At 43.4% G+C, this 20,647-nt stretch overlaps 1 protein-coding gene and 1 long non-coding RNA gene across 6 annotated transcripts in view; one reads left to right on the top strand and one right to left on the bottom strand.

Annotated features, from left to right (window-relative positions):
* GlcT (ceramide glucosyltransferase) overlaps positions 1-20,647 on the bottom strand; it is a 131,149-nt gene that overhangs the window by 23,002 nt on the left and 87,500 nt on the right. The window lies entirely within an intron of this gene.
* LOC147753293 (uncharacterized) lies at positions 1,455-18,997 on the top strand. 3 transcript variants are annotated; one of them, XR_015311637.1, is made up of 4 exons: positions 9,042-10,337; positions 11,439-11,729; positions 13,914-14,014; positions 18,272-18,997. It is a non-coding gene; the product is annotated as an uncharacterized LOC147753293 (long non-coding RNA). The 3 variants fall into 3 exon arrangements; XR_015311639.1 differs by lacking the exons at positions 9,042-10,337; positions 11,439-11,729 and adding an exon at positions 1,455-1,968; XR_015311638.1 differs by lacking the exons at positions 9,042-10,337; positions 11,439-11,729 and adding an exon at positions 1,455-1,968 and having other exon boundaries at positions 13,701-14,014.

Below are 20,647 nucleotides of genomic sequence, written 5' to 3'. Positions count from 1 at the left end.
GCTCTTTTCTGTTTATCCATCTCTGCGTTCTGCATTAACTAGCCGCTCCGGACGGCCGTTCTCTACCCGGCCGCGGCGACCCATGCAGCAAATCTTAAATTGGGGCCTTAAGGTCCAAGACAAAGCAAAGGCCCTCTCAAGGAAAAGTAGGCGAAACTTTGTGTGTGTGTGTAGAAAAACCGGATGCACGCCTGGTGACTATTTTTAAGCGCTAAATAACCAACAATGAGAACACGGAGTATGGGCCAGTAGTCAGAAAAGCAATCGAAGCCATCGATTTTTTAGTCGCAAGACCGATCGGTTCCGGTCTTACTGACGGGGCATCGCATCACATACGAGTAGATATACTTGGTACTTGTGCTTCATGGTTGGGAGGAAAAAGACAAGCACAATCGAAGTTAGATGTTATATTTGTTTCGTAGACATTGCGTATTTTGTTGTACTGTAAGATTTCTATTGTTTTAAAAAGGAAACTGAACACGATCATTGAGTGGAGACCATTGGCATGGCTTTGACTTTACGCCGGAAACGCTAAAGAGACGCGGGCATTAAACAAATAAATATGGTGAAAATGGAGAGGAGACTTGCTTAGGCCCGTATCGAGAAAAAAACAATACAGATTATGGTGCTCAATTTGTATTTATTTTAATCTCTCGGCCACTAACGCGATCGTTTCGCCTATTCTACCATACATGAGGTATCTGACTTGCAAGTCGTTATTGAGGAATTTAATCAACATGGATTGATGAAGGAAATTTGATGAAAACAAATTTTTATCAGCGTAAGTAGCAGGCGCCTTTTAGATAAGGGCGTCGACTTCCAGCAATTACATAGAAATTTCATGGAGTAACAGAAATTTCATCGAATAACCTGATCTGCTCTGGAACACATCTGAGCTCTGCAAGAATCATTACACCGGCCCAATCTGTACTCGTGTGCGGTTACATTTGCTCCGATGGTCTAACAGCTCGGCATGGCATGACCAAACCTTCCGACGCCGCTAGTAATACGAAAATATATAGAGAAATATATAGAAGAATTTAAATGACGCTTTAGCAAACAAGGTAACTTAACATAAACCCTATTTTACGGATCTTTAAACACTGTATTTTTTCTCTGTAAGAGGAAAACAATGACGCCATTACCATGTCGAGTAGACCATCAGATTTAATCCTGATCAGAGACGTTTTTCCTACTAAATTTGTCCACGAGATTCGACCGATAGAAGGGACAATCTGTTTGGAACGACTCAGCCTTCTACTTCATCGTGAGCGGGAACCATAATCTCTCAAATAAAATCGCTCTGCTCAAATAAAACGCCACTTTGCTTTAATTTAGGGAACCTACATTTTTCTCATGTTTTTCTAATACGTTCATTGTGATTGATTAGCCTTACCATGCTGTTGAATAAATGCGCTATGTGAATTATTTTTTTTGCATTGACTCTATTGTATTTGATGTGGTCAATTCTCCAATATTCTTCAAATCAATAGAACCAGCCGTAGGTTGTATTGAAGCTGATTTACAATTTGATGTATAACAGAGACACCTCATTACCTTATGTTTGGCCATACGGTGTTTCTACTGTCATAATTACGCATTGCAAATTACGAAAGTTTCGAGATTATACCGAGTTCTCTAGATATTGCAGGCTGTATAAACACTTCCAGCCTCAATATACACACGCCGAACAACGCACCATATGCTACCAGCTTTGATTCGGTTAGTACCAATGTGTTGCACGCAATTTCGTCGACCGTTCCCGCTATTACAATAAATGACAACGCACATATGTCAGAACCTGTATTTATGCACTATTGGCATTACGAAGACGATACAGACAACGACGCAAGAGAGGGCATTGGTTGTGGTGCAACGAGAGTTCATGGTCGGCCGAGCACTTGTGAATGTTTGTGGAATACTGTGGATTCACCTATCAGCCCTCATAGATCATACCGGGATCATGTGGTAAGTGAATATGTTTACTGATTGAATCAATCAACAAAGTCTTTGCAGGACCAAAATAAGGCTCAACGCCTACCTCTCCGCCAACTTCCCTGTTCGGGAAACCTTTTGGTCCATTCGGATCCACCGAGTGGCTGACTAACTGGCCTGTCGTCATGACAAATAGCGGACACCAATAAAAGCTGGAGGGAAAAAAGGATCGAGAAAATGGGTGAACATGTACGAAAAAAAAAAACAGCCAGGTTTATTTTTCCCAGTCGCTTCTTGCTTGCAGCTGCTGCTATAGCTGTAACCGGTCCTCAGACTGGCCCTGTTTTAAACGTAATTTTGCGTAATCATTTACCTTCTTATGCGAGACTGATGCGACAATGAACTTCGAAATACTATTGGCAACCGATCTTCCAGTCGATAGGGGCGAAATTCGATGAAGAGGTGACATGGGTCGAGGGTTACGGCAAAAGGGCGCAGATAATTGTAGACTTCAAAGCGCTAACAGCGGAAGCGTATGGAAGCGTAATCGCCGCCTTTGCTCGAAGCATAATAGTGGAAAGAACAAGAGGACTTCGAGTTGTCTTTATGTACGATACAATATGTGTATATATAATTGGTAAATTACGGAAGGTTGTGCAGTTTGTTTGCGACCTTCGTTGCAACAAAGGTGCCCACCAGACCACAAACATTCCTAACGTAAGTCTTCTGCTTAGTCCGGTTTTTATCGTTATCGTTAGCACACATTCTCTGTTGTCGTCCCTGTTTTGGCGTGGCATCGCATAACGCCGTCATTGATGGATTTCCAAAGACAGTAGAAGCTAAAAAAAACTATCAGCGACCAAAAACAAAGCACTTACTGGCCGCCTATACTCGCTGACATTTCTCTCAGACCTCTCAATAAATGTTAAAGGTGTTCTTCCTAAAAAAAAAACATATTCCAGTCGACACCGAGACTCTCTAGGTGTAGTACACTAGACAAGAGCAGGCTGCAGCCAATGGAACTTAGTCGTCGACCGTCACGACGTTAACTACACCATTTGTCATGTAATTAATATCTATGGTGTTTTCAAAGATGGGCATTTACTGTTTTTGGAAGCGCTTCTTCTAATGAACTGGCGTTTTAGACGAGCAAAACGCTTTTAGTCTAGCGGTCACTTGCGATCTGCGAGACGGCCTGCCATCAACATTTGAATTAAAAGAAAGTTGACAAGAGTCGACACACGAGAAATAAATCGTTTTTGTATTATATGTCGTATTTGCCGCTGTCGATCCTTATCGATCTATGGCTTAGCTGGTCTCATCCTGTCCTGTCAAGGCCTAAAAATAGAGAGGACGAGTTTCTTTGGACTGCTGAAGTCTGCCGGGGTGAGGGAGGTGGAGGATTAGCTCGTATAGGATTGTAGCGTGGACAAAAAGAAGAAAAAATCTCACCACCTCTTGCCGTAGTTGTGGTTGATCTTTGCCTTGTCAACGTCACTCAGCTCAATAATGTATTTGTGCGCCACCACTGGAAGTATAATACTACAAGCAAAGACCACGGCGATGGCGGAAAGGGAAAAGGTCGAGGTCGATTGGTAACCCTACTTTACAATGACTTCGTCGTACCACATATACAAAGATGGTAACCATCGAGCGTCCTCGCGCAGAGCAAATTGCGTTTGGCTCTAGCGTTCGTCCTTCACTACACATTGAAAACAGGAAACGAACCACAGAATCTAGGCAGCGGCACACGTAGCGAAGTGCGTTGTGGACGCAGAAGGTAAAGGACGTAGGGAGGAAAATATAGCGGAAAGCTATATATATATATATATCCGTCGATAGGGATAAGTAAAAACAATGTCGAATTTTTTGAGCAGCCTGAACTTCGTCGCCCTTTCGGCCATGGCCTGAAACTTATCCAAGTTGGCCTAGTGGACTTCGTCATTCGACTCCACTGGAATGGCAGACTCCTGTTGACGAGGACGGCGACGACACCGGCTTAATAAACGATCGACGGAATAAAGGCCCGAACGAAAAAGAAGCGTCACACAGGAAGTACGATAGCTCGAATGTTGCGTTAGCTAACGTAGAGCGTTTCACCAGTCGGTCCTGTTACAATAGTAGCAGCCCACTGCGTCTGCCTGTCGCCGAAAAAAAAGGAAAGCTATTGCTCTTTAAAGAAACTGGATCCGCTCACCTCCTATTTACTTCACTCTTTAGTAGAGCTTCGGGGAAGAGAAAGCAGTCGTAAGAGACTCTTCGCTATTCTTGTATTACATTCATGTGAGCCTGTCTATATATATACATATATATATATATATATATATATATATATATATATGTGTGTGTGTGCAAATTCAACTGTAAGCGTGCCTCAGAGAAAAAAAAAATTGATCTTTTCTGGAAGCGTAACGCTGCTTTGTTTAGGAGTGTGGCGGTATCTATGTTTCTGAGCGAGTCTAGATGAGGTTGCGGGTCAAACACACGACGACGAGGAGGAGGATTCGGGAAAGTCGTCCACGAGCTAATTAAACCGACCACAACAAACGCTGAGCTTATCTGAGTGAGAAACTGTATAGCTCCATTCCATCTCCTTCGTCTAGGTTAGGTTTGTCCGAAAAGACGGACAAGCCTGGGCTCAGTGAGGGGGCCACCGCTGTTGCCGTTATCGAAACCACTAGCAGCACTGTAAGCAGAAGTAGCCATCTAGTTAATCGCTGCCTCTCGGGGCAGTAAGTAATAAGTGAAGCGCAGCGGTGACAGAAATTAGACACAAAATTTAGAAAAATGGACGCCTGTCTCCAAATTCAATCTGGTCACAGGCGATGTGACTTGGATGCCACGCTTCACAAGGAGCTCCATGAAGCGTGAGCTGCTGCTGTTGCCGTACTGGCAGCAGCAGTGAGAGCTATCAATAACCAATTTTGGGAAGAAGCAATAATTAAAGGAGCCACCAGTATCGACAACAGCAGAACTGAGCCGGAAGAGTAGTTCGAATACGATAGCCTGGCTAGTGGCGCTAGACGAATCGAGATCTTCGGACGTTTGGGTTTATGATTGTCGATAGCCGCCATAAGCTTCGTTTGCAAGTGAAACATCACCGATTCGTCGCTGAAATGCTTTGGTAACCATTTAGCTAGTTTTTACTGAGTACACCCGAAAATCTGCTCAAACCAGCTAACGCTGTGGATGCTTTCTTTGCAATGGTTTGTGTGATATATGCCCGTGGATAAGGAAGAAGGCGAAAATAGAAGAGGAAAGCTATTCAGTGGAATACTGATAAAAATGAGGTGATTACGGAAGATCCGACCTACTTTGGCCAACGGATCTACCTACACGTTTCATTGCGAGAGAGAGAAATAGAAAAGGAGCGGAAATTGATTATCGACCCCGTATGAATCAGGTGTGTGATTTGAATGAAAATACTGTCTATTTAGCGCTAAGCACTCTACTTGCCACCTGAGTGCTACTTCTACTCAGCAGAGAAGAAGTATTTTGACACCTAAGTAACAACCATCCTTTATATACATATTTTTAGGTTGTTTCTCATTTTGTTGCCTGACGCAACGCAATTTTTTCTTTTTTTTTTTTCATAAACGCAGCTTATAGCATTACTATTTGAAACAAAAGACCTGTATTCTCATATGACCTGGTACTTCTGTTAGGTTTAATGGTCAAAGCCTACCAAGGTGATGGTATCGGTTGTCGATTGGGCTGTTCACGACTATTTTTAGACGCTGGCCAAAAAAGCAGTTGAACGAAAACAGTACTCAATGTGACGGTCAAAGAAACGATCAAAAATGCATTAGTAGACAGGAAAGGCGCCGCAGAAAGACTCGGAACAAACAAGCGAAAAAACCAACTGGAAGCCGAAGACTGTAGGAGATAGGCCATCGCCATGGATTACAACCGTGAGCCTGCCAATCGGCTGAAAGGTCCGTAACTCTCCTTCGGATTTTAGCTATAGCAATACCAGTTGTGCAAGCAGTGGAAAAAAGGACCCAGCAGTTGATTCCGTCACACCATCAAGAGCTAATCTACATGCTTCCCTACACCTTCCACGTTTCGGCTATAAAATTAAAGCAGTAAAAGGAAACTCAGCAGTGACCATCGGATGCGAGAACATTTGAGGAGATTTGCTTTGCCTTTACTTCTCGTAAAGCTTTCAATGACTATCGTTTCGTAACGCTGAATTATCGGCGTGGATTGGGGCTCGAGGACCCGAGATGGTTGGAGAAACGTTCTGATGACCCAATACCTTTTAGTGTACAATGACCGTGCGGCTTTTCCTCAAGATTGTCCAGATACCTGTTTCTATGACGTTCTGATCGATGCCTGAGAAGAGCTATTTTATATACGTGACTCTGTTTTTAGGCGAGCTCGTTTACTGTGTACTCGAAGTTACGGGCCATGTATGAGGTTGTTTCGAGATTCTCTCGCTAAACACGAACTCTGACACTGGCGGCTGCTAGTCAACCAAACTGCTCAATTAGCTCGAAGAAATACGTAAGTAGTTCCAGGTAATGGCTCAGATTATCGAGTTTCGAAGTTTTAGCGTCTGTGGGTAGGTATTAGACTATAATCAGCGTGAGGCTCGGTCTGCGATTAGATATTTAATCTCTTACTAGTCAAAAAGGTCCTCTATTAGTTACCAATTCATTCATACTGATCATTTCATCTGCTGTCTCGCCGTTGCCATCAGTTTGAAGCTGACCAGTGAAGACGTCGTGATCGACATACAAGGACAAACTGTTCGTTCAACCATATATGCCAATCGGCTATAACAGCCACTCGTCGTAGTCTTATGTAGCCGAACACGACGCTTTTATTAATTATTATATCACTATTTGATACGGTATCAGGACCACAAGCGTCGATAAACCGTTACGGCATCATGTGCTTTGCGGTCGCTCGAAACAAAGGCAATTTAAAGTCGATAAAGGGTATAATATGAACGTTCTATCTCATCACTTGGATGTAAGTATGTACTTCGAAACCACTATCAAAAAATAAACTAGGCCTGCAAAAGTAAGTTTTCAAGAAACGGGAACGCTTGTAAAGCATCTAAAGATCACTCAGTTGAAGAATAATCGCACACTAAAGCACTTTAAATTTAAGCCAAACTTACAAAAAATTTGATATTAAATATTTATAGTATGTGTAAGACGAATATATGTAAGTAAGTTCGTTCGCATCCGTCTAGTTTCCGTTCCGAGAAAGTCTTGTCGTGATTATCGTGGCCATTACTACAGAAGACATAATAAAAAAAAAAAACTATATATATATTTAATTAATCCTACTTTCCGTTAGCGCCCGAACCAGCTATGCTTGACCACACCGATCGATGTCCTGTTTTGCAGTCTATAAAAGAGTTGCATGAAAATCATTCTCCTGGTTGGCGTGCTAACGAACCATTAATTGTAGCCGACGATGAGACATTATAATTGAATACTAGGAAATGGTCATGATAGGACCTCGTTGGCTCGATATCGGCAGAAGCACCACGAACGAACAATCTCTCAGCGCAACTGCGATTTCGGTAAACACCTACTGAGTAGATTGTAATCATAACATAGAGAAAAACAACCGCTCGCTGTTTTGGTATACAAACGTCGCGAGATGTAACAGTTTGTGAAATAGAATGATGTCTGCACATTTTTTATACGACTACCAAAATATATATATAATCATCGAAATCATTAGGTCGTAGAATGCTTCAGAATTTCTCGACTGATATCAGCTGCGTCACACGCCCGAAAGGACGCAGAAATTCAGGTTTTGTTAGAAGCCTACCCTGTATACGAGTACGTCTATGCCATACTAGGGTTGCAATAATAATAACTAATGGATGAATCCGCGACACACTGTTATTAACCATTATGTGTAGTAAGTAAAAATATGGCAGAACAATTCGTTCCGCATTGACAATCCGAAATTGCGCCTTCAACACTATAACTCAAGATCAAAGATCGATCGGGAACGAGGCAAAAGAATAACAACTCCTCACCATTTTTACAAACGCCAACTTATACAAAGTTTTTTTTTGAACATATTTTAAATATTTCGATAATAAGTACAGTATATGCGTGCGTCACTCTATCCTTTTTTATTACTTTTAGCTGTAGTACTTAACAGCGCAAGCAGTTCATAAATCATAGAGCGATAAATAGATATCTAAAGAAAAATGTTTTAAATTTGTGCCGTTAAATATAAAAGGCTACATCCTTTTACACGAAACGAAACATGTCCACGCGTGGTTTCGAACCTAGACCCCTACGCAGGTAAACACGCTACCGCACAGGGATGTTTAGATAAAGCTAGGCGTCCGTACAGTAGCACATGGCCAGCTTTCTGTGTCCCTTCATGTCAAGCAGTGTTACCATATTCAATAGGGTGTGACGTCAGTAACTCCATTCCATTTTCTGATAGATATTGGCCTGTCGATATCTACTGCTGCTACAGCCGCTGTCAGTTAAAGCTCATTATTCTCTCGCTTGGTACTGTGTCGTTCACGTAAGGGCATATTGGCTAGCGTCGTAAATTGGCACACATCGTGAACATGCGGAACGCGAAACCGGGTCTTGATACCCCCCACGGGGGCAAACCGATCAACACTGCAAACGGCTGCACATCGGGCACGTATGCGATGTACAGTGCTGGTAGTTTTATCACCAATGAGTTACGGCGACGGCAATTGTAGTGACATAAACAGACAACAGTTCGTTGAGAAATAACGAACTAAAAGGTTTATTCACTCGCTGCCTGTTCGACTAAAGAGTCTTAGTTCAAACGGTTTATTAAAAAAATCAATGCTTTGTCATATCTCAGGTCCGACCACAGTTCACACACTAGAGTAAACACTCGCTGACTTATTATTAATTAGCAGCAACCTGGACTACACGATATGATTAGTTTATGGGCCTGTGACTCTGTAGGTGGTATATATTGACGAAAACTTCAGCGCCACAAATCATCTCGCGCCTCTTGTCCAAATACAAGTCCACATCGTAGTTTGCACGTATAACGAAGCTTGCTACGTGTCGTCTAAGGCCTTCGTGACCTATAATGTTCCCTAGCCGCATTAAGGACTTTCAGTGGGCCTTTAGTGCTCCCCGATGTTTCTAGCGACGCATCGACAGCCAGGCGGAAAAGTGTATATTGGCTGGTTTAATATCCACAAGAATATCTTTTTCCGCGGACCTACATTTTTTTACGACAGGTAGCTGGTGCGTTATTGGATACATAGCGAAAATGTATGCCATTGATAAACAACTCTAGCCATTTTGTTTTATCAGGCGTCAATTAGAAAGAGAAACGGATTCGTCTATATATGACCAGCTAACAAGGAGAACAACGAGAAGGAGAACGAGCAGCTACCAGATGGTTTAGAAGTCAGGCAGAGAAGCTTCATGTTCTAGATGTAAGATTCAGACAAGGGTTGCTTTGAATCGGTCGTCCTAGCCTAAATCTTAGCAATCTTTGTGGGCCGATAGAAGAGTCAGCCACAGTGGCGGAGTGCGTTGGCTTTCAATGAAAGATAGTTTGAAAACCCATACACCAGTAGAACAGTCTCCCTCCTTCTTCTTTAGCCGGTAAATCCAACTTTGGTGCTGCATTATTAGAAAAATAACAGGGTCTGCGCCGCTCATAAGCGGATGCTGTTTCAAACAATTCAGAGCTTAGCTGGCAACGCTGAGATGGCCTAGTAGCATATTAAAGCAAGCTGCAGCTGCAAAACCCAATATTTCTGCCCTTTAGTTGCTTTTGATTTGTCGGTCGGGCGCACAGCCTCATGGCAGTCCAGCGTAACTTTATGTAAATGCTTTGAACTTCAGTAGCGGGTAATCAAATCCGACGAGAAGAAACAGCTCTATTTTTTTGCATCGACTTGAAAGAAAAATTTAGGAACGGGACCACACTACAAGCAAACAGTTATCTTGGGCAGCGGGCTCTTTTTGCGGCTTCGGTACGACAGCCATAGTAGTGATGAGCAAAAAGTATGCCTATCGTGTTACAGACTTCCTTTATAAAGGAAGCTCTGTAGAATTATAGGACAGAACTACCGACGATGCCACAGAACCGATACGGTTCGTAGTTTACTTTGAAGATCTGTATGACGCTTAGGGCTTGGTGCCGCCGCCGCCGCCAACACCTGCCTTCCTCGAGCCATTGGAACAGTCGTCTTGGAAGGAGTCGACGTAAGCTTTCAAAAAATCCATAGAACAGTGAAAGATAGCTCTCCAATCGATCGTATACAGTAGCACTATTCCTGTGAAGAGGTATCGACGTGCAATAGGAATATACCGTACGATGATGTCAGGTTGTTTTGCCAGCTCGTACTGGAGCCTCCCCAAAAGAGAAGGGTCTCCGTTGGTCATAGAAGTGACTCTATTTACGCTCTTGTGAGTATGTGCATGTTTGGCTATAAATCTAACTTTATGAACGGCTCCTGATGATAGAACAAGGTCCTGTAGGCCCCTTGTATCTAGCTTTCGGGAATTCGTAGCTGTTACGACTGCATTGGTTCGATTCATAGTAATCCAGCTGCTGTGTCCTGGCCATCTTTCTTAACTCAGGCATTCCCTCACTGTGCCGAAAGGCTCAGTTTTTCCCGTTATTGAACTACCCGCTCGTTTAATTATCCATGGCCACATTGATAGGAAAAAGATACAAAATTATGTTACTCTTGTGAGTGTCAGAAGAATAAAGAGAAAACAAAAAGAAAAAAACTCTATAAATTGCAGTATCTTGAAAGCGAAATATATTTGACCGTATTCGAATAGAGCTTTTCCATTCGCTTCCCAATTGTAAGTGCTCATATATGTTCCCATGTTTACACTGTTTTTCCGATGCGTTAGTTTCCAAGATATTTATTTCGAAATTTATATATAAACGAAATTTGGCGACACAAACTAAAGTAATAAACTTAAAATACTCGTGTTGACTCGAACAGTAAGAAATAGCTGGAACTATGAGAACAAACCTATCACCCATCCTATACTGTCTACAAACCAGTTAGATGCTAACGTTAGCATAAATATCAATACGCTGCTGACAAGAGAAACTGGCCATCGTTCATTTAGTAATTGACCTAATGTAGGAACACCGCCTGTGAAAATACTGCTAAAGTTTTCGCCGTGGCACATAAGTGTACTTTTCCGACGCCAGAAAAACACGCATATCTGTGTCCATTATGTCGTCTGTACGTTTCTTATGAACGATTTTAAGTTTCTTGAATAGCTCAGTCGAAACAGGCTGGACGGTGGAGTGCAATGCACGCTACCTCAATTTACTTGTTTTCGCTTTGGTCCTAAGTCCTAAAATTCACCCCCTTCCCACCCCCTCGCTTGCCTGCTCCTCTGCCTATGCGTTGCCACCCATTCAAATGTTCCTCCTTGTGCTGGTAATCAAGCCAGTTTGTGCATACCAACACGTAGCATTCCCTTCTACTTCAGTACTGACGTTTCGTTCCTACACTTCCCTATTTTTCTTACGTCTCTCAGTCGAGCAACTATTTCCGAATACTGGCGACTATAGACATTGCAATGAGGCGACACGTTAATGCTTGTTCTTCACTCCCTGTATTTATCCAAAAAAGACAACGGGAAAATACGAAGAGGCCAAAATAGTGAGAAAAAAGGTGGTGTTCGCGCTTGAAATAAATTACATACAAACGGTGGCTAACGACTACTGCATCCGACGCTGCTTGTGATCCCAGTTACTCACGCCAGGAGCCATCAGCCCGGTATTGAAGGACGAGTGGCCTGCTGTGACATATATGTCTCTGTAAAAAGGTTTGTCAGCGGTGTCTGTTGTTAACCCTACTTTTGCAAGTACTTCTCTTTCATCCTCTTTACTTCCCCCTTTCTTAATTTCTCTCTGTGATGCATAAACAGCCGGTTTGGTACGTTAAGACCGGAAACGTTGGACCGTATGGAGGTAGCCCCACAGTACATAAAACCGCTGGGAGACCCGATAAATGTCATGTTGAATAAGTTCATGCATTTGAGGTTGTCGGAAACTGTTGATAGCGGTTCATAGTTCAATCCCAGATCTGGCCCGTATGCTTTCATCTAATGACCTCAGATTGGTTGACAGCGTCGCTGCGCCTACTAGCTACCTGGCTAGATTAGCAAACATGGCCAAGATGCGGCAGTGACGCTGACTCAGGTTGGCTGCCGCACGGACAGAAGTAATAGCAGCAGTAGTAACGCAGACTTTTCGTGTATCGCTGTACCGCCCGTTTCAAAGAGGAAGGCCTCACCCCGTGGACCAAGCGCTCTGGGAACACGTCCCACGTCATTTGCGTCCACCATGTAAATCATCATATTCCTTCTTTCTAGCAGACAGGCTGCAGCCATTACTAGTGCTGAAGGATATGGGAACAGAGAGGTTACGATGCAGTAGTTGTGAAGCCGAGATCCACGATTTTAACGCTCGATTTGTTTTGCTTCTTTTTGACGCCTATAAACGTATGATGGAGGCGCATCAGTCGTCTAATCTTGTTAGTATCTTCTGTTCCATAGCAAAGTTATGGCATGTTGTGTTAACAGCGAACCTGGTTGCGAGCTTGTCCCTAGCTCTAGAAGAGACAGTTCCTGCATTAGGTTCTAAGTGAATAGCTTTTAGTCGTTGAATTTAATGCAGTGGCTGCATGGAGCTGGCAGTGTGAGCGGATCATTGCAATCGAATGAGAGCAAGATTCGCTTATTTTGTAGCATCAGTCATAAACGTTACCGTATTACCTGGCCACGAAATCAGTACTGCGATAACTTAGATTGTGGCAAGTTGATTATTATTATTATTGTACCTATCTTGACCAACGAATGGTTTGAACAAGTTGACATATTTTTAACTATATATTAATATCGAGCAACTGCAACTACTTATCTACGAAACAAACTCAGGATCTCTCAAAAGGCTACCCAGACTAAGAGGTATCCACTGCACAAGTATACGAGATGTTTATATACCCGGCATCGATCGTTTGAATGTATCCATGCGGACCGACAAGATGAGGGCCTGTATATAGGCTCCTTCCTTCAAATATTATTTAGTTTCGTGTCACTGAGCACACACGTACTCAGAATACCCGTACATTTTTACATGCCAATATTAGTTAGCGCGTAGGGAGTCTTTGACGTAACGCCGTTTATACCCCGATTGGGTCATGTGTAGCGAATATACCAAAATATCCCGACATGTCCAAAGCGGGCTCTCCAAAACAGGGGTACATTTATTCTTCTGTAACGTACCGAACCACCTTCACGGACGAGGAACGCATAGAAGCATTAAAGGAGCATGAACGGATCCGCGGTGAATGATTGCAAAGCATGATCCTAGTGCGGAATACACTCCTGCAGTTAGCAGATGATGCAGGCGGATCCGTATTCCGGTTAAGGGGTTATCAACCGGTCAACCGGCACGAGAATATGCCGCAGAAAAATCTGCCATTTCTGTTACTTATATTACAGTTCAAGGTACTGGTTTCTATTGGCTATATCTGCTGCTGCTGCTTCTGTGTAAATTGAGTAGGTGCTTCTACTTGGCCCGTCGTCATTGCATCTATGAGCAAGCCATTATATAATAGGGCAAATCCCAGAAAGTAAGGAACTATAGGAGTGAATGTCAGATAGAAAATCCATAGAGGCATGTTACCCAGTATACTATGTGAGTAGTTTGATTCCCCCATTGTTTATGCTGATGCTACTGTTGGCTTTGCCTGAGTGAATTCTATGAAAGGATTATGCGATTGTGGGTTATAGCCTCCTAGCTTATGGGACAGGCGTGGATGGTCGCCCCTACCTATGTCCGACGATGCGAAGCAGACCGTACAACGGCCCGACGGTAATCACGTACGGTAACGTCCCCTCGTTGCCGCTGTTGCTGCTGGTTAAATATTCTTTATTGATGGTGTTTTTCTTGGTGGTGATGGCGGCGTTCATGGTGAAATCGAATTGACGTCAATGGTCGCTTAGTTGCTCGTCCCCCGACAAGAAGGACAATGGTGTCGTTCCTGACACACGCATGGACACTTGGCTAGGAGAACCAGATCTCTGACACGCCAACTCCGACATAGGTCAGTATAAATTCTTTTGTACTTACATCGTCTGCATGAAAAGTTTTAACATATACATATATGATGTAAAAATTTAGGTACGAATGGGGCGTACTAAAAATGTCATGTTAGCCTAACGTTGCTAGCTGACCATACTGGAATATCTGTGTACCCATGTTAAGGGTCTATGTTCATTCGGTTAGCTACATTAGGAACAATTAAATTGTATGATTATATTAATATTTCCCGACTGCAGGTTTGACAGTCATTTGAAACCACTGAATATTCCCATTCCAGATGTCTCCTTTTTTCTTGCAAAGGAAAATATATGGTCCTAAATATATATATCCCCAGATATATAATATTCTAATAGTGGATTCTACTTAAGAGTCTTCTTTTGAAACGCGCATGATTAGAATGCATAATACATACAAAGCGCGAATGAATACGCCAGAAGCTTGGTCATCTGTTATCTTTTAATATATTTCGATTAAATATATAAATTGATATACGCATAACCGCCCGTCCAGCTGTACTATCTGTTCTACCTTTCTATTTCCAGGAAAACAAGTCGAACCGGTAACCCTCATATTGGTAGTAGCTATACTTAATTCTAGTTAATCTGGCTCTCTCTTCTTTGCGCATCCGTTCTTTAGACATTTAGATGACCGCTGGCGTCCTGCCAGCGTAACTTTTCGCGCCGTTCCTCTGCCCCTTTCCGTTTTCGACTGCTCCTTTCAACATCCCTAACTGACCGAGACTAATAGCGGGAGAGTCCTCACCTCTTGTGGAGGTGATGGCGGCGAAGAACTCTGCCAGACACGAACGACTTCAATGGAGATAGCGCTCCGGTTTTGATTGACATGAGGTGGTTTGTGGCGACGGCGAAGGTTCCGAGGAGTTCCAAAAAACCCACAGGGGTAAGAAAAGAGAAAGGGAGAGAGGAAGAAAACGAAATCGGGAACGGAAGTCGATGGCGACAACTCCAACAACCGAAGCTGTAGTGACTATCGCACTTGACTACTAGGAGTAGAATACTGTATGTAGTTGTGCTGATGGTGATTAAAAGCCATGGCAGCCGTTCGTGTTGCTGTAAGATCGCTGAAAAGATAGCGGACAGCCTTGTATACGCGTATAGGAGTTGCGATTGAACGGGAAGTGACTGATCGTGATGTGTGCAACGATCAAAGCAGCCGGCCATTGCTAGTACCGTCGCTGCCTGGACGGCGCCCGCTGGGAGATCCTTGTTCTTTCTAACTCTCTCTCATGGCTACAGCAGGGACTAAACGGAACATGGTTCCTGCAGAGTTCGAGTATGGCAAAATACGGTTGGTGGGTCAGTTTGCCAAACGAACGTCGGACTCGAGAGAGGCGATAGTAAGAGCGGCTAGCAGTGGTTCTGTAAGGTGCCCGAGACAGGCCTTACATCGAATTGGCCACCCGATGTTCCCTGTTCAATCGGTTGAGAACAGGGGACACGGCGGTGGATATCAATCATCGACCGGCAGTCGATTAAATGCCCCCTTTGTATCCTTCCCTTCCCTGTTATAGATGGCCCAACCTCCGCTCAGCCCCATCGGAGGCCCAAATAACCTTTCGAGCAGACGCCTCTAAACAGCAATGTCCTTTTTGTCACGGCTAGAAACGGCAGCCCGTCTAAGCGATCGTGTCGCTTTGCTCTGTTTCATTTACATTGACTAAAGCGCATAATATTATATGTATATATATATATATATACTATTAGATATACTACGCACTAGAAAGATGGCAGCAGCAGCAAACGGCATCGTTTACCATAGCGTTTGCGGAACGTGGCAGAATACCTATGGTGCGTATTTGATTTTGATGTGGTTTATACGGGATCAACGAGAGTGAAACGAGGAGAGGCAGCGGTTGCTGAGAAGGAGGGCTATTTTTTTATCTAAATGGATTAGGAGCAATACTGAACGATGTACGCTGATATTATATGCCTACTAATGCGGGAGTAGAACTGTCGTAGTGGCTGGTACAGCGTTCATATACGATGTACCGGACTATCAGTATCGGAAGTCGTACTACATGGATTGTTCAGGATTAGCTGTTCGTCATGCTTATTATAGCCGACTATTGATTGATGAATGGCTGTTTTTGCTGAAGTATCGCTAGTTCAATGTGTTTAGAACGTTTGATGGCAAGCAGACAGCGCGTCTCTGGCTCGAAAGCCGACAAACATGCGTCAGTATGTTTGTCATGGTGAGCTGCTATTGCACGCGGCATTGACGAGAGCAGATGATTTGTGATATAGTGAATATTACACGAATCTAATGCAAACGAACGCGGAATTCGTCTTTCTTTTCAACAGCGTTTCCCCAATAGATAACCACAATGTGTTATTTTACAGCGTCCACGTAAAATTTGGTTGCAGTACAAGCGCTTAGTCCGCCCTCCCTTCTTACGCAATTTTCTGCACAAACTCCAGCGACCTATGCCGCTAGCTATTGGTCGTAGTAATGGAGGATTAAACCGAAACAGAAAGAGACACGATAACACAATCGACTCCGTCAACTGCCGATGAGTCCGGAAAATGCGGCCTAGTGCCGGGGCGTATTAGCGTGGACGTCATCGTGTACGTCAAACGGATGGGTTGAGAACGGCGCAAATTCACACGACACTCACGCGTTTGACGTGAAACGTGAAAATGCGTGGATCAACAGCGTACGCTATGTTCATCAGAACGAAAAGAAAAAAATAACACCTTTGGCAATACAATCGATACAGCCGGCCGTGTGGCACTATTTTTTAGCGAATATATATAGATCGGTAAAGTTGAGCAAACATGGCTGGCATCGAGAGGAAAGCTGCGTTAGCAAAAGTGGTTCCTATCTTCACCCACCCACGATGGATCACTACCTTCACGAATGCAGTGACAATCGGATTCTCTCTGCTTCAGTGGAACCTCACGAAATCGCTTGAGTGAGGTAGTAAGGCTCAGAGACCGATTCACAGACGCCTAGCATCGTCGATCGATGCTGCTGTTACTTCCCATTGAAGTACTGCTCCTGCCGGCAAAGGATCGGTCGAAATCGAAATGCAGCCAGGCGGCTAACTGCAGCAGGCCCCGAGCCACCAAGGACGAATACGAAGGCTAGTGTTACTTGTAACACCACTTCGACTATTACAAGGGCAATCTTTCAAGTAAATTATTCCACATATTATATTGGGAAGCATAGCACAATGGGGGGCAGAGCAGGAAAACAGAGACAATACAAGAAAATTAGAAGCCTGGGAAGAGGTGGAAGGCAGAGAGGATCGTACAGTTGCGATTAGACGCCGGGGTCCTAGGGTATAAAGGGAGTGTGGTAGCATGGGGATGCTGATAGGCTGATAAAGGAGCTACTCAGAATCGCAGAGGCTTACATATCTGAAAAGGTCAGGGGGAGCACAAAACTTGGGAGGATAAAGTCGAGCAGAGCTAACCTGACCCACCATCTAAGTTTGCTAACCAATCAGAAGCCTCAGGCCAAACAAGAGAACCTCTTATGATCTAAGGCTGAGAGTGCTACCACTCTCCCAAAAGTAACATCAGCCTGGGATTTATAGAAAGCAGGCACGAGAACGACAAAGAGATGAAGAAAAAACGAGGAGAAGACAACTAATGTGTAACTATCTCAGAATACACGGACGTGTGGAGCGACAAAGCGAGTCACAATAAACGATCCACAATCGAAGTTTGTTGTGCAGGTAACCAATAGAACAGGGAACAAGAAACTACTATCGAAACGCAAAGAAGATAAGTTCATTCCGGGGGCCAGATCGCTCATCAAAGTCTCGGATGCTATCTCCACGCATCAAAGGGGCACCAAAAAGATGGTACTCGATTAGTTTCCAAGCGAACGCGAAGCAACACGCTGCGCCGTGTCAAATTGAATTAAACGAAAGATGGAGCAGAAGAAACTTGTAAACTCTTCATGTGGATCGCCAATCGGGCTGATTCAGGGGTCTTTACGAGGTTATTCCACTGATAGATTTTTTTGCAGGCCATTCACCTTGTTGCCCGAAAATGAAATTGAATCTCTTGCGCCTAACTTAAAACAAACCGCAAAAGGAAAATAATCAATTTGCGCTATTAACTTGTTAAAGTTGTTGGTAAATATCTAGAAAAAATCGTTAAAGAAAGTTTACGAAATGTTACTGGGTCGAGCTTTGTTATGTCGGTTAAATTCCGTAATAAATCAAGCTTAAAATCAAGCTGCTCATGTGAATCTATCTTCACATTGCACCACTTCTCGCTAATTTCAGATCGCCCAATGGTTCGGGAACAGAGAAGTGGCTCGTTGCGGGTTTCCAAGATCAGTATGGCTCTAATCCAGGAATTAGCGAAAGATACTAAAGAAAAAAAAATAAACTTGAACCTGGACTACAATGACTTCTGGTATTGGTAACCTGGTGGTGCCAGAACTTGATGGACGCGTCAAACTTCTAGCTCCGAAGGGATAGTTTCTGGAAGGCCGGTGTATTAAACCCAATATATCAGTTCGTGTACACGCCAATGTCTGAGCCTGTGTGATTTCAAGTATTCCAGTGGACTCTAAATAATTACTACGCGTAGCAAACATAGTAACAGTACAAAGTTACCCATTTTTTCGGCTTTTGTTATTGCGACATAGTGAACGCGCAAGTAATTTCCGTACATCCAATCGTCGGCAAACAAAGGGTGGACGGCCAGAGACAACAGAGAGATAGCGTATTTCGATCATCGTACATGTAGTCATAAAGTCACTGCAGTTTATCCGGTGTCTAGGAGGCAATTTAAAAAATCCATAATGCAGCGATACGCATTCAACTTATTTGCTGATTCGATCACATAAATTAAACTTCAATCTATGCCTTTTCGGAAGTAACTTCGTACTAGCGTTGCCTCATTTCACTCAGACGAACCAAGTTCGAATCAATGTTAAACGATGAAAAGAATCATTGAAAAAGTTTAATCAATCATCCTTATTTTGGTAAAAAAAAAAAAAAAAAGGTTGTTTAATTACTGAACAGGGCAGAAACTCAATTATATCGTTAACGTGCTGTTAGTCTTTATTTTTTCTAGTCTTATATAGTCGGCTTCAAGTTAGTGTCTTTTCTACGCGCGTCACAATCATTCGAGTGGACATCCTTTTCACAAACAACTCTGCAACATGACTTTTCAAGAAGATTGTTTCAAATCTAGTATCAATCCATTCGCGTTCTTCCTGTGAAATCTCGTCATCGTGGATTAGATCCTTCCTATAGTAGCAACTTAGCAATAATTCTGAAGCCTCTAAAGCCGTGATTGATGTGCTTCAACTGTTCACCTAAGTAAGTAAGTTCACTATATCGTTCGCCGTCTACGGACGTTTACACAAGACCGCTAGAATCGTACCGGGATCCCATAGGCTAGCCTAGCACAAGTCGTCGTGTCGTAGCCATAATGCCGGTAGATGACGCACATCATTTAGCCATGCTGCACAGGTCTAAAGTGAACAAAGTGGTTACTATAAGTTTTTTGTTATACTCGTAAATCCATGCACTTGACGATAAGATGATGATGATGATTATGTTAATGGCCGTAATACACTGGCCACATATCCTTGTGCTTCATCTACGCACGTACCATATGTAATGCATCCATACGTACAAATAGAAGGTAAATATTACATGTGGACTTGTCTTATTCGCAGGAGCATGCGGACGATTGGCTGTAAAAGGAAATCCGATCTATTATGTAAATAATCTCGTTTGCGCCAACAAGATGAAGCGAAACGACAGTGCAATGTATCTGTCTCACGCCATTGTTTTGTTGTCATCACACTTAACCAAATGATTTTATTATAAGCGTGGCACGCCATAGATAGCGTACGAGGTGAGACCACGACGGCGGACTGGTGCGAGGAAGTTCCAATCATTTGTTATTCTTTCAAGCAAGTTTCTGCTGCTGTTCAACTTGGCCTAGCGTGCTTCCATTTCAATGAAGACTGCCGGAAACCGGAAGTAGGCCAAAGGTTCGTCTGAAGGTGTTCATGGCCGCTGACTTGTATCGTCTCCACATGGGGCAAGAAACAAAGCAAACACAACGAGAAATAACGAAGCCCTAGAAGGGCAGCCGTAGCGGCAGTACAAAACCTCTTCTCTGTTTAAAACTAGTAGGAAACTGAGGATCTCCTAGAATCTAGCTGCGGGTCCGAAAAAAAGAAGGAATGGTGCCGAGATGTAATGAATCTCATCCTGTTCCTTTTCTCCCCTGCACATTAAATTCCTATTGGCTTCCGTTTGCTACACCAAATCTAGCTGACTTCCGCAATGTCCGGGTCGGCGAGAAACTTCCGTGTGGGTCTCGTTTTCCCCTTTCACCAGCTAAGGCTTCGTTCACTACGTAGGGACACGCACAAAGTTTGTAAGTAGATAAAGACACTCCTTGTGCACAGAGACTCCAAATGCAAACTGAAGGAGGAAGAAACAAGGACTGAGCAAACAAACGATGTCAGAAAATCGAGGAACGCTTGCTAGCTAGCCAGCTAGGGGGAACGCGCCAGGGGACTGACGATCAAAATAAGGGCGTTCTGTTTCGCGGTCCTACAGCCTCTCTCAAGAGTAAAAACGGTGTCATCACATATTGAGCTCTGTCAGAAAGATTCTTGCTCCAATCGT

Source organism: Varroa jacobsoni, unplaced genomic scaffold (assembly GCF_002532875.2).
Source record: "Varroa jacobsoni isolate VJ856 unplaced genomic scaffold, vjacob_1.0 scaffold_589, whole genome shotgun sequence".
Classification (NCBI taxonomy): domain Eukaryota; kingdom Metazoa; phylum Arthropoda; class Arachnida; order Mesostigmata; family Varroidae; genus Varroa; species Varroa jacobsoni.
Note: the sequence above shows the minus strand (reverse complement) of the source record. Positions and strands in the feature narration are given on the sequence as shown.